Source organism: Papio anubis, chromosome 3 (assembly GCF_008728515.1).
Source record: "Papio anubis isolate 15944 chromosome 3, Panubis1.0, whole genome shotgun sequence".
In the NCBI taxonomy this organism is placed as follows: domain Eukaryota; kingdom Metazoa; phylum Chordata; class Mammalia; order Primates; family Cercopithecidae; genus Papio; species Papio anubis.
The window spans coordinates 69,306,687-69,316,534 of record NC_044978.1 but is presented as its reverse complement, the minus strand read 5'-3'; the positions used below and the strand labels follow the sequence as shown (position 1 = coordinate 69,316,534).

General features: G+C 35.5%; 1 long non-coding RNA gene across 1 annotated transcript; it reads left to right on the top strand.

Annotated features, from left to right (window-relative positions):
* The first annotated feature begins 406 nt into the window (after nt 1–406).
* On the top strand, nt 407–8,173 carry LOC103884596. Its single transcript, XR_647236.4, has 2 exons — nt 407–3,715; nt 5,051–8,173. It is a non-coding gene; the product is annotated as an uncharacterized LOC103884596 (long non-coding RNA).
* Nucleotides 8,174–9,848: the final 1,675 nt, after the last annotated feature.

Genomic DNA, 9,848 nt, shown 5'->3' with positions numbered 1-9,848 from the left:
TCCTCTGCCCACATCTGTTTATCCAGTGAATTTGCTGATTTTACTTGTCACTGTATTCTTAGTGGTTAGAATAACAGCTAATACATATAGACATTCAATTGCTCTCTCTCTCTACATATATATATATATATTTATATATTTATATATTATATATTTATTGTATTTATTTTTAGATGGAGTCTCACTCTGTCGCCCAGGCTGGAGTGCAGTGGCATGATCTCAGCTTACTGCAAACTCCGTCTCTTGGCCTCAAGCAGTTCTCCTGCCTCAGCCTCCCGAATAGCTGCGACTAAAGGCATGCACCACCATGCCTGGCTAATTTTTATAATATTTGTAAAAATGGAGTCTCACTGTGTTGGCCAGGCTGGTCTCAAATGCCTGACCTCCAGTGATCTGCCTGCTTCTGCTTCCCAAAGTGCTGGGATTACAGGCCTGAGCCACCTCACTCAGCTAAGTATATATTTTTAATGGCTGAATTAGTTAATATTTTAGGAAACCCAATACTAATACATTCATACTGAATGAATTGGAATGTAGTGTCTAAATAGCTATATTAGTTTTCTAGGACTGCCATAACAAAATCCTATAGATAAGGTGGTTTGAGCAAACGAAATGTATTTTCTCACTGTCCTGGAGGTTGAAAGGCTAAGACTGATGTATCAGTAGGTTTCATTTCTCTGAGACGTCTCTCCTTCTTGATGGTGGCCACCTTCTTGCTTTCATGGTTACTTCCCATTGCATATGCACACCTGGCGTCTCTCTGTGTGTTCAATTTCTTCTTCATATAAGGACACAATCAGATTTGATTATGCCTACCCTAAAGGCTTCATTTTGACTTAATCACCTCTTTAAATGCTCTATCTCCAAATATAGTCACATTTTGAGCTACTAGGAATTAAGACTTCAACACAGAAATTCTGTGGAGACATAATTCAGCCCATAACAATAACCGTCTTAGCTTGTTTTGTGCTGCTATAACAAAAAATACCAGAGAGTAGGCAATTTATAAAGAACAGAAATTTATTTATCACAGTTCAGGAGACTGGGAAGTCCAAGATCAGGGCACCAGCAGGCTCAACTGTCTGGACAGGACTGCTTTCTGTTTCCAAGATGGAGCTTTGGTATCCTTTGCATGGGAGGAACACTGCATGCTCACATAGCAGAGGCACAGAAGGGCCAAAAGGGACAAACTCTCTCAATCAAGCCCTTTATAAAAGTTGCATAATCCCATTCATGAGGGCTCTGACTTAATCAGCTTTCAAAGTCCACACCTCCCAATACTGTTGCATTGGGAATTAAATTTTAACATGAATTTTGGAGGGAACAAAAATAATCAAACCATATTCATAGCTATTATATTTTTAGTGCTTGTTAGATTTACAGATGTTGTAGTAGCCCTTTTCAGGTATTCCTTTATGTAAGCTTCGTAACAATTTCATGAGAAAATTACCATTTTTATACTGGATCTATAGATGAGGGAAAGAACCACAAGGAGGTTAGAATCGTTTGCCCAAAGTCACATATACTAAGTGGTGAGCCCATAAGATAAAATCAGAAAGTTTGAGCTTAGAGCTCTTACCAAGATGTTACTTTCCTTCCTTTAATCCTAGAAGCAAGCATATCAACTGAGACTCTGTTTTTAAGTCCTCCAGACTTGAAATGAAAAGGTCTAGAATTTAGATAGAAAAGGAAGGAACATATTTAAAACACATGACAAGGTTTGATGACAGGTTAAAATTTTGATGACAGGTTAAAATTATGTTTCCTGATTGAAAGTCAACCCGTAATTCACATTTTTGTGTTTTTAAATTTGGAGTGCATTTTAATATTGGGTTATATTTCTTTGCTGATGTATCTCACAATCGAGTCTTTGGTATTACATATGAGATTAGATTAAGATCACAAGGAGGATAGAGAAAGAAGGAAAGATTAAGAATTGAGAGGAGTTGAAGACTTAAGATTGACAGAATCATGAAGGAGAGTAAGATAGTAATCAATGCTTCAGCCACCTCAATGAGCTAACTGATTGTCCTTTTGGCCTTCTATACTCACCAGCTGGTCCACAGGGATTAAAACCACATATAAACTAGTTCATGTCCATTTTTTTTTTCTGTATGTAAAAGTTCAAAGTATATTACAAAGCATACATTTGTGAAATAGCTATAATGATTCCTTTCCTCCTATCTTTGATACCTAGGAACATTCATTTGTTCTCAATCTTACATAACTACAGCATAGCGTAAGAGGAGTTATGCTAACATTTCTCAAAGAGGACATTATTCCCAAGTCATCCCCCAATACAGCCAGTTCTCTTTGAAGTAATTAAGATTTTTTACATTGATAGGTTTTGTCTTTCCCTGTCTGATTGCTCTCTTGCTGGGCATTAAACATTTTTGTATTAACTTTACTTAAGGCTTACTACTCCCTGACAATTACTGGGCTATTCTTATCTCCTAGGTGAAACTCCTGAAATACCATTGCATTTAGGTCCAAGGATTAACTGACCATTTATTTTACTTTCCCAGAAATCTGGTTGGAACTTGTGACCTGATGAAATAATTATAATTATTTTTTACAAAATAATAATAAAAATTCTCATGCATTTTTTCACAGCCACAGAGTCAAGATCAAATACTATGAGCGTTAAAAGTTTAAAAGTTCTATAAATTATGCTGAGCAAATACCCTTGTTTAAAAATAAGGGCAAAGAAAGTTTTCAAAATGACAGTTGAAGGGGAAGAGGTGCAATAAGATTTAATTTTCCTTGAGACATGTAAGAGGAAAGTTAATAATTTAGGGGAAAGCATTAAATGCATTAAGGGCGAAAAGGTAGAATTTAAAGAAACATCTCCCACATTTAAAGGATTTCAGGAGAAGAAAACTAATTGAATGTTTATAAGAATGGCTAAAAACATTAATTCTAAACTACCAAAGAATGTTTTTCAAAGTTCATAACATAAGCTAAACTTCGCTGTTCAGAGTCTATATTCTGGCTAATAGGATAATTAAAATGTCAACCCAAAATGAATATATTTCAATTACAGCCATGCCCTATGCAATTAAAAATGCCTCACAGAAAAATAAACTTATTATTATTATGGGGAAATTTTTATTAGTTAAGGAATGCATTATCAGAGTTGATTGAGGTGATGTGGTAATGTCACCTTAATTCTCATAAATCAAACAAGGAATCCAGAATGTAAACTTTTAAAAACATTTTAAAATTTTCAGCCTGAAGGAAAATAGATAAAGGCATATTCTATTGCTTTAGCAATCTTAGAATAGTAATTACCCTCCCAATAGGTGAGTGAGCAGGAACATTTGGCAGACCACAGGAGTTTAATGCCTATAAAATGGCCTTTCTTAAGTTTAATAGCAGATGTGTAGTGTTGGTTACCTCATTTTCACTCTCATTAAGTAGAAAGTATGGCAACATGTAGATGATTGGAAACTAGTCTCCAGATTTTTCTTTCCTTTTCCTCCGTACATTTATAGATAATATCCATTAAATTTTTAGTTAGTACTTACATATAATATAGGAAGAACAGAAATATTAAATAAAAACATGCATATATTGATTCAAGCTGGATTTTTATTTCGATATGATGGGCAAAATGTAACTGTTATTTCAATCATATTTTTAAGGCAGCTGTTAAGCTTGCATCCGAAAAAAATTATGATGTAAATTATGTTGCAAGACAAGCAAGGACTGGCCAGTAAGTATTACCACAACTTTCTCAGTTGTTTAGGTGAAAACCTAGGAGCCATCCTTCATTTGTTTCCTTCATTCAAATCCAACATTCAGTCCGTCAAGTCCTGTTCACTCTGTCTTAGAAATATAACTCTCAACTGATCTCTACTGACCACTTCCTCTAGAGTCCAGAGTCTTCCGTGTGGCTTGCAAAGCCTCTGTGATCTGGAGTTTGCATTCCTCTGACTTCATCCCTTCCTCTCTAGCCACACTGGCTAGTTTCTTCTATCCTCAGGGGTTTGTGCTTACTATTTTCCTGCCTGGAATATTTCTCCCAGACCTTCCCATGCCTACCATTTTACTTTATTCAGGGAAGTCTTTGCTTTCTGGCTCTTGCTGTGCTGAAAACTCTCTGTCCCTGGAATTCGGATTCGGATGCCTCACAGCATTACCACCAGGGCCTATCTGACCATCCTATTTTATACTGCCTGGTCCTGCCAGGACTACCACTTCAGGTCTCCTAGGTCACCTTCTACTTCTTGCTATAGCACACAACACCTTTTAACATATTACAAAACCAAATTAGCTTTCATATTTCTTGTTTATTGTCTTCCTCTGCCACAATGCAAGCTCTATGAAGCAAAGATGTATTGGTGTCTTATTTTTAGTTATTGTTGTTCACTTTTGGGTCCCAAATGCCTAGAACAAAGCCTGGAATATAGTAGCCCTTTAATAAATGATTCCTGAATAAATAAATGGATTTATTTGTCTTAGATGTATAATGGTCTATCAGAAACATCATTTAGGTTTAAAGAAGAAATTTCAAAATTAAGATGAATAGGAGTCAAGACAATATTTTCATAATAGTTTAAAATTTAGTATTGGAAAATAGCAAAATTGCCCTTCATAATGTGGGTGGGTCTCATCTAATCAGTCAAAGGTTTGAATAGAACAAAAGACTGACCCCACTGATGAAGAAGAAATTCTGCAGCAGATGGGCTCCAGACTTGAACTGCAACATCTGTTCTTTCTGGGTCTCTGGCTGATAGCCGTCAGACTTGAACTACAAATTTTGAATTTGCCAGTCTCCGTAATCATATGAGCCAATTCATTAAAACAAATCTCTCTCTGTATATACACACACACCGTATTGGGTCGATTTCTCTGGGAAACTCTGGCTAATACACCTTTCAATGACCCATCATCATTAAAATGATGATGATGATGATAACATTGGTAAGGATAACAGGCATTTAATGAGGATTTACTGCATGGCTGACACTATTTTAATATTTTGTGTGTTTTAATTCATTTAACACTTCCATAAGGTATGAATAATTATTTTCTTTTTTCAAATAAGGTAACTGGGACAAGAGAATATTAAAGGATTTGCCCCAAGCCCCATAGCTAATAGAAGGTGGAGTTGGGATGTAAACCTTCATGGTCAAGTACACTGAAGCCCTAGTAAATGAATAAAATGCCAAATCACTGTCTTTAATACAGAGTCATGTTACATATTTTAGTTTAAAGCTTCAGGTAAGTGAACTTTTTCAAGACAAAAAAAATATGTTTATCTTCAGAGCTCTGTAGAAATCCTTTGAACATTTTATTGGCATATGTTTTAAATAGCTGTACTGCAAAGGAACTTCCTTTGTTTATTTCTAACTTGTGACTTCTGTCCTTCTCCTTAAGCGGCTGCTGACCTTTATCTTTTCTTCAAGCTGTAAAAAAAGCAAGTGATACTCTAAATTAACCCCAAATTTCCTACTTGGCAGAGCTGTATCAGAGATATTACCCTGATAAAAAGTAAGAAAAAGGTAGATATCTGGGGCATGCTTAATTGAGTCATTTTGGAAACTGTTCAAGAATATATTAACGTTATTTTGAACCTAGGAGGGAAGAGTGAGGTGGGATATAGAATTAATTTTTACAATTTCTTATCCTGTCTTCAGAGACTATTTATTACTGAGTTATTGTTGAAGTACTTAGCATTAAATGCTGAGTCAGAGTACCTCATCATCAGAATGTCTATTAGAACTATAAGACCATTGACTCCAGAAGCAGAGATACATATTGGAAAAATTTTATCCTTTTTATCAAGTTACTTTTTTCATGAAAAATAATTTGAAATAGAACAATTATGCTTTTTGAAACCCATATAGTTGTTTTAAGTTATATACTATAGGAAAATAGTTTATTTTTGACTTCTCCCTAGAAGTAGGGATTAAAGTTTATATTTTACAATAAAATGACTCAATTTTTGTTCATTTACATCTGTTGCAATAGTTATGTAAATTCTACAAATTAATATTGCTTTAAAGTACTGTCCAAAATGTAATGTAATTCTTCTTCTTCTTTTTGTCTTTTGACTTTACTGAAAACAAAAGACATATTACTAAGAAGGAAACAGATGAAAGGTAATTCCACAATTCTTAGCTGAATCCCCAAAGAATACCCTACTCCCTACCTTTGTTTGTTCACATTTTGCAGAGGAAATATTAAGCAATTGTAGCATGCATGTGATTACTTCATATTGGTGGGCAACGCAGGCTTTCAGAAAAGCAACTTGGAATAAAATGAAAAAAGTGGTTTATTTGAAATGTATTAAAGAAGTAGAGAAATATTAGAATGTCAGTGAAAGGGAAATGATCATGCACTGTAAAATTATTAATTTTTCAACACAAAACTACTAATTTTAAGCACTTTCTAATTAGTAGTTGGTGTAAGAAAATTTGTCCAGTAGAGATATGAAATTTGAAAGCCAAATTGAACCCTTTGAAAATTGAATCCAAATGTTTATGTGAATATTTGTCTGTGTGTTTTGGGAGAAGTTGTGAAGAATAGTTTCAATCACATGATCTCCATTTTAATTTTATCCACATGATCTCGGATCCTACAGGGACCCCTTAAGAAGAGAGAAGTAGGTTGGTGCAGGTGTCAGAGCAAGATCAAAGGACAACAGGCCATCTTTAAAAAGTAAAACAGGAAAATAACAATCTGGAATCTGGTCTTCAAGTGCTTTGATAATGACACCTACTTCGAGGAAAGCTTTTAGTGAATTTGTGATCCACATAAAATAAACATTCACAAACACATTTTGTATTAAAAAGAATAGTAACCAATTATCCTTCAGGACATTTAAATATTTTTTAAATCATTATAGTATTAATACTTAAAGAGAGTCATGATGACATCTGTTTTCCAGAGACATAGCTTCTTTATGAGAAATACTACCTGTATGTGAAATTTATCCGTGTAGAAACAAAGTTGAACTAAAACATTTTTTCTGCAAGTTACACTTTATAGGGGAAGCTTATATTATGCAACAAATCAAATTAATGATTGTATAAATTAAAATGTGATAAGTTCAAAGAAAATAAGTCAATTCTGGAAGAGAATATCACAGACAAACCTGACGTAGTATATGGAAGTAAAAGAAAAGATACTTCCCCTGAGATCAGAGGATTGAGCAGGAGTTAACCAGTGACAAGGGAGCAGGAAGAGATTCCTAGATGGGGAGGGAAGTACAACATTCCTTGGAGGGAGGAAACCCAGAAAGATGGCCAGGGTGGTTGGAGAGGAGAGAGGAAAGTGAAAATAGATTGGGAATAAAGCTAGAGAGGTTAGCAAAGACCAGATCATGTAATAGCTCCCCACAGACCATGCCAAAGATATGGGCCATTATTTTAAGAGCAACATAATAATAATTTTAAAAAGGTTATAATTGGGCTGTGAAATGGGAGAAGAATTAGAGATGTGATAAGATCAGATTTATGTTTTTGAAAGAGGTAGCTTACCATAGAGAACAGGTTGGTCAGGGACTAGAATAAATTTTGGGAGGCCAGTTACTACAGAAATCTAGGTGAAAGGTGAACATAAATTGATTAGAACAAAGGCAGTGTAGATAGAGAAGTTAATTAAATTTAGAAATGATTAGCATGTAAGTTGCCTGAATTTGGTAATTTCTTTGATGTGAGAGGTGATGGATTGGGAGGTGTCATTCATCTTTGATTTCCAGGTTGGGAGTGGAGCAATTGGATGGATGATGTGGCTGTTCACTTAGATATTGAATACTGTAAGAAGGTTTGTGAGGATAAGAGCATGCTTTAGTGTAGGATGTACTGACTGCAGAACCTCTGAGGAATGCACATGGAATATTTTATATGTGGCCAAAGATAATAGCCTGGAATTTAGGAAAGAGTTAATTGTAAAGTATTAAATTAGTGAAACTATGGAAATGGCTGAAATTAGCCTACGGAAAGAGCATAGTGTGGGAAGAGATGGCAAGTAAGAATAAGCCAAGATGGCAACATTTAATGACTGGATTAAGGAGGATGAGATACCGACGGCAAAGGAGAAGGAAGTGCCAAATATGCCGGAAGAAAACCAAGAGAACATGGTTCAGGAAGGATAAAGAAAAGAGTGCTGAAAGAAGTGAGTGTGCAGAAGTATGTAGTGACTGAGGAATCAGTAAGAGCAGGATTTAAAATATTTTTAAAATTTGGGTCAGGCATGGTGGCTCACGCCTGTAATCCTAGCATTTTGGGAGTCTGAGGTGGGTGGATCACTGGAGGTCAGGAGTTCCAGAACAGCCTAGCCAACATGGTGAAAACCCGTCTGTACTAAAAACACAAAACATTAGCCGGGTGTGATGGCATGTGCCTGAAATTCCAGCTACTCAGGAGGCTGAGGCACCAGAATCTCTTGAACCCGGGAGGCAGAGGTTGCAGTAAGCTGAAATTTTGCAACTGCACTCCAGCCTGGGCGACACAGTGAGATTCCCATCTCAAATATATATTTTAATTTAAAAAATTCAAAATTGTTAATCAGTAGAGACATTTTTGTTGGCATATGCCTTTTATCTCTCTCAAGTAAATGTTTAGAAGTAGGATTGCTGGGTCATATGATAAGTGTGTATTTAACTTTATAAGGTATTGCAAGGTTAGTTTCCATTGAAGCTGTATTAACCATTCCACCAAAAATACACAAGAGTTCCAGGTGCCCCATTTCCTCACAAACACCTAGTACTATCAGTCTTCCTAATTTTTTAATGGCTTTATCGAGGCAATCTTTACTCTCTTAATCAGTTCTCACACTGCTGTAAAGAACTACCTGAGACTGGGTAATGTATGAAGAAAAAAAGTTTAATTGACTCACAGTTCCATAGGCTATACAGGAAGCACGGCTGGGGAGGCCTCAGGAAACTTACAATCATGGCAAAAGGTGAAAGGGAAGCAAGGCATGTCTTCATATGGCCAGCAAGAGAGAGAGGGAGTTGGGAATAGGTGCTACACACTTTTAAACAACCAGATCTCCTGAGAACTCTACCAGAAGAACAGCAAGGGGGAAGTCTACCTTTGTGATTCAATCACCTCCCACCAGGCCCCACCTCCAACACTCGGGATCACAATTCCACATGAGATTTGGCTGGGGACACAGATCCAAACCATATCATTGACAGACAATAAACTGCACATATTAAATTGTATAGTTTGATATATTTTGACATAGGTGACCTGTGGAACCACCGAGAGAATACATATTCATCACCTCAAAAATTTCTTTTTTGTGACTCCTTACTCCACTGCTCCCCTACCTCAACCATCTCTGGTGATAACTAATTTTCTTTCTCTCACTACACAATAGTTTGCATCTTATAGCATTCTGAGTAAAAGGATTATACTTAAATGAAAGTATGTATATACTTAAATGAAATATATATATTATATATTGGCATATAATATAATTTATGCCAATTCTGTATTACTATGGATAAGAATGTGTACTTAGATTGTAATATTTTACAAACCTGTGTAAAAATTGTGGAGGCCCATATGTGAATTAAACTTTGAAGCATTTTCACATTCTCCATGATTCACATAATTTTAAGGTAAAATACTTTTACGTGCAATGAATATGTTGTATTTTTTAAAGTAGATACCTCTTGTTATACATTTTGGTCTTCTGCTATTTTTGGAAATTATAAAGTGAATTATAACAAGTACTCTAGTAATGGAAATTTATACACATCCCAATGTGAAGTGAAAAGGCATTCAAATTTTCTAATGGTTAAATTATATTTAAAGCTCTTGAAATACATTGCAAACTTCACTCCAGAAAGGTTGAACCAATTTACAATTTTAACGAGAGTGCCAGCT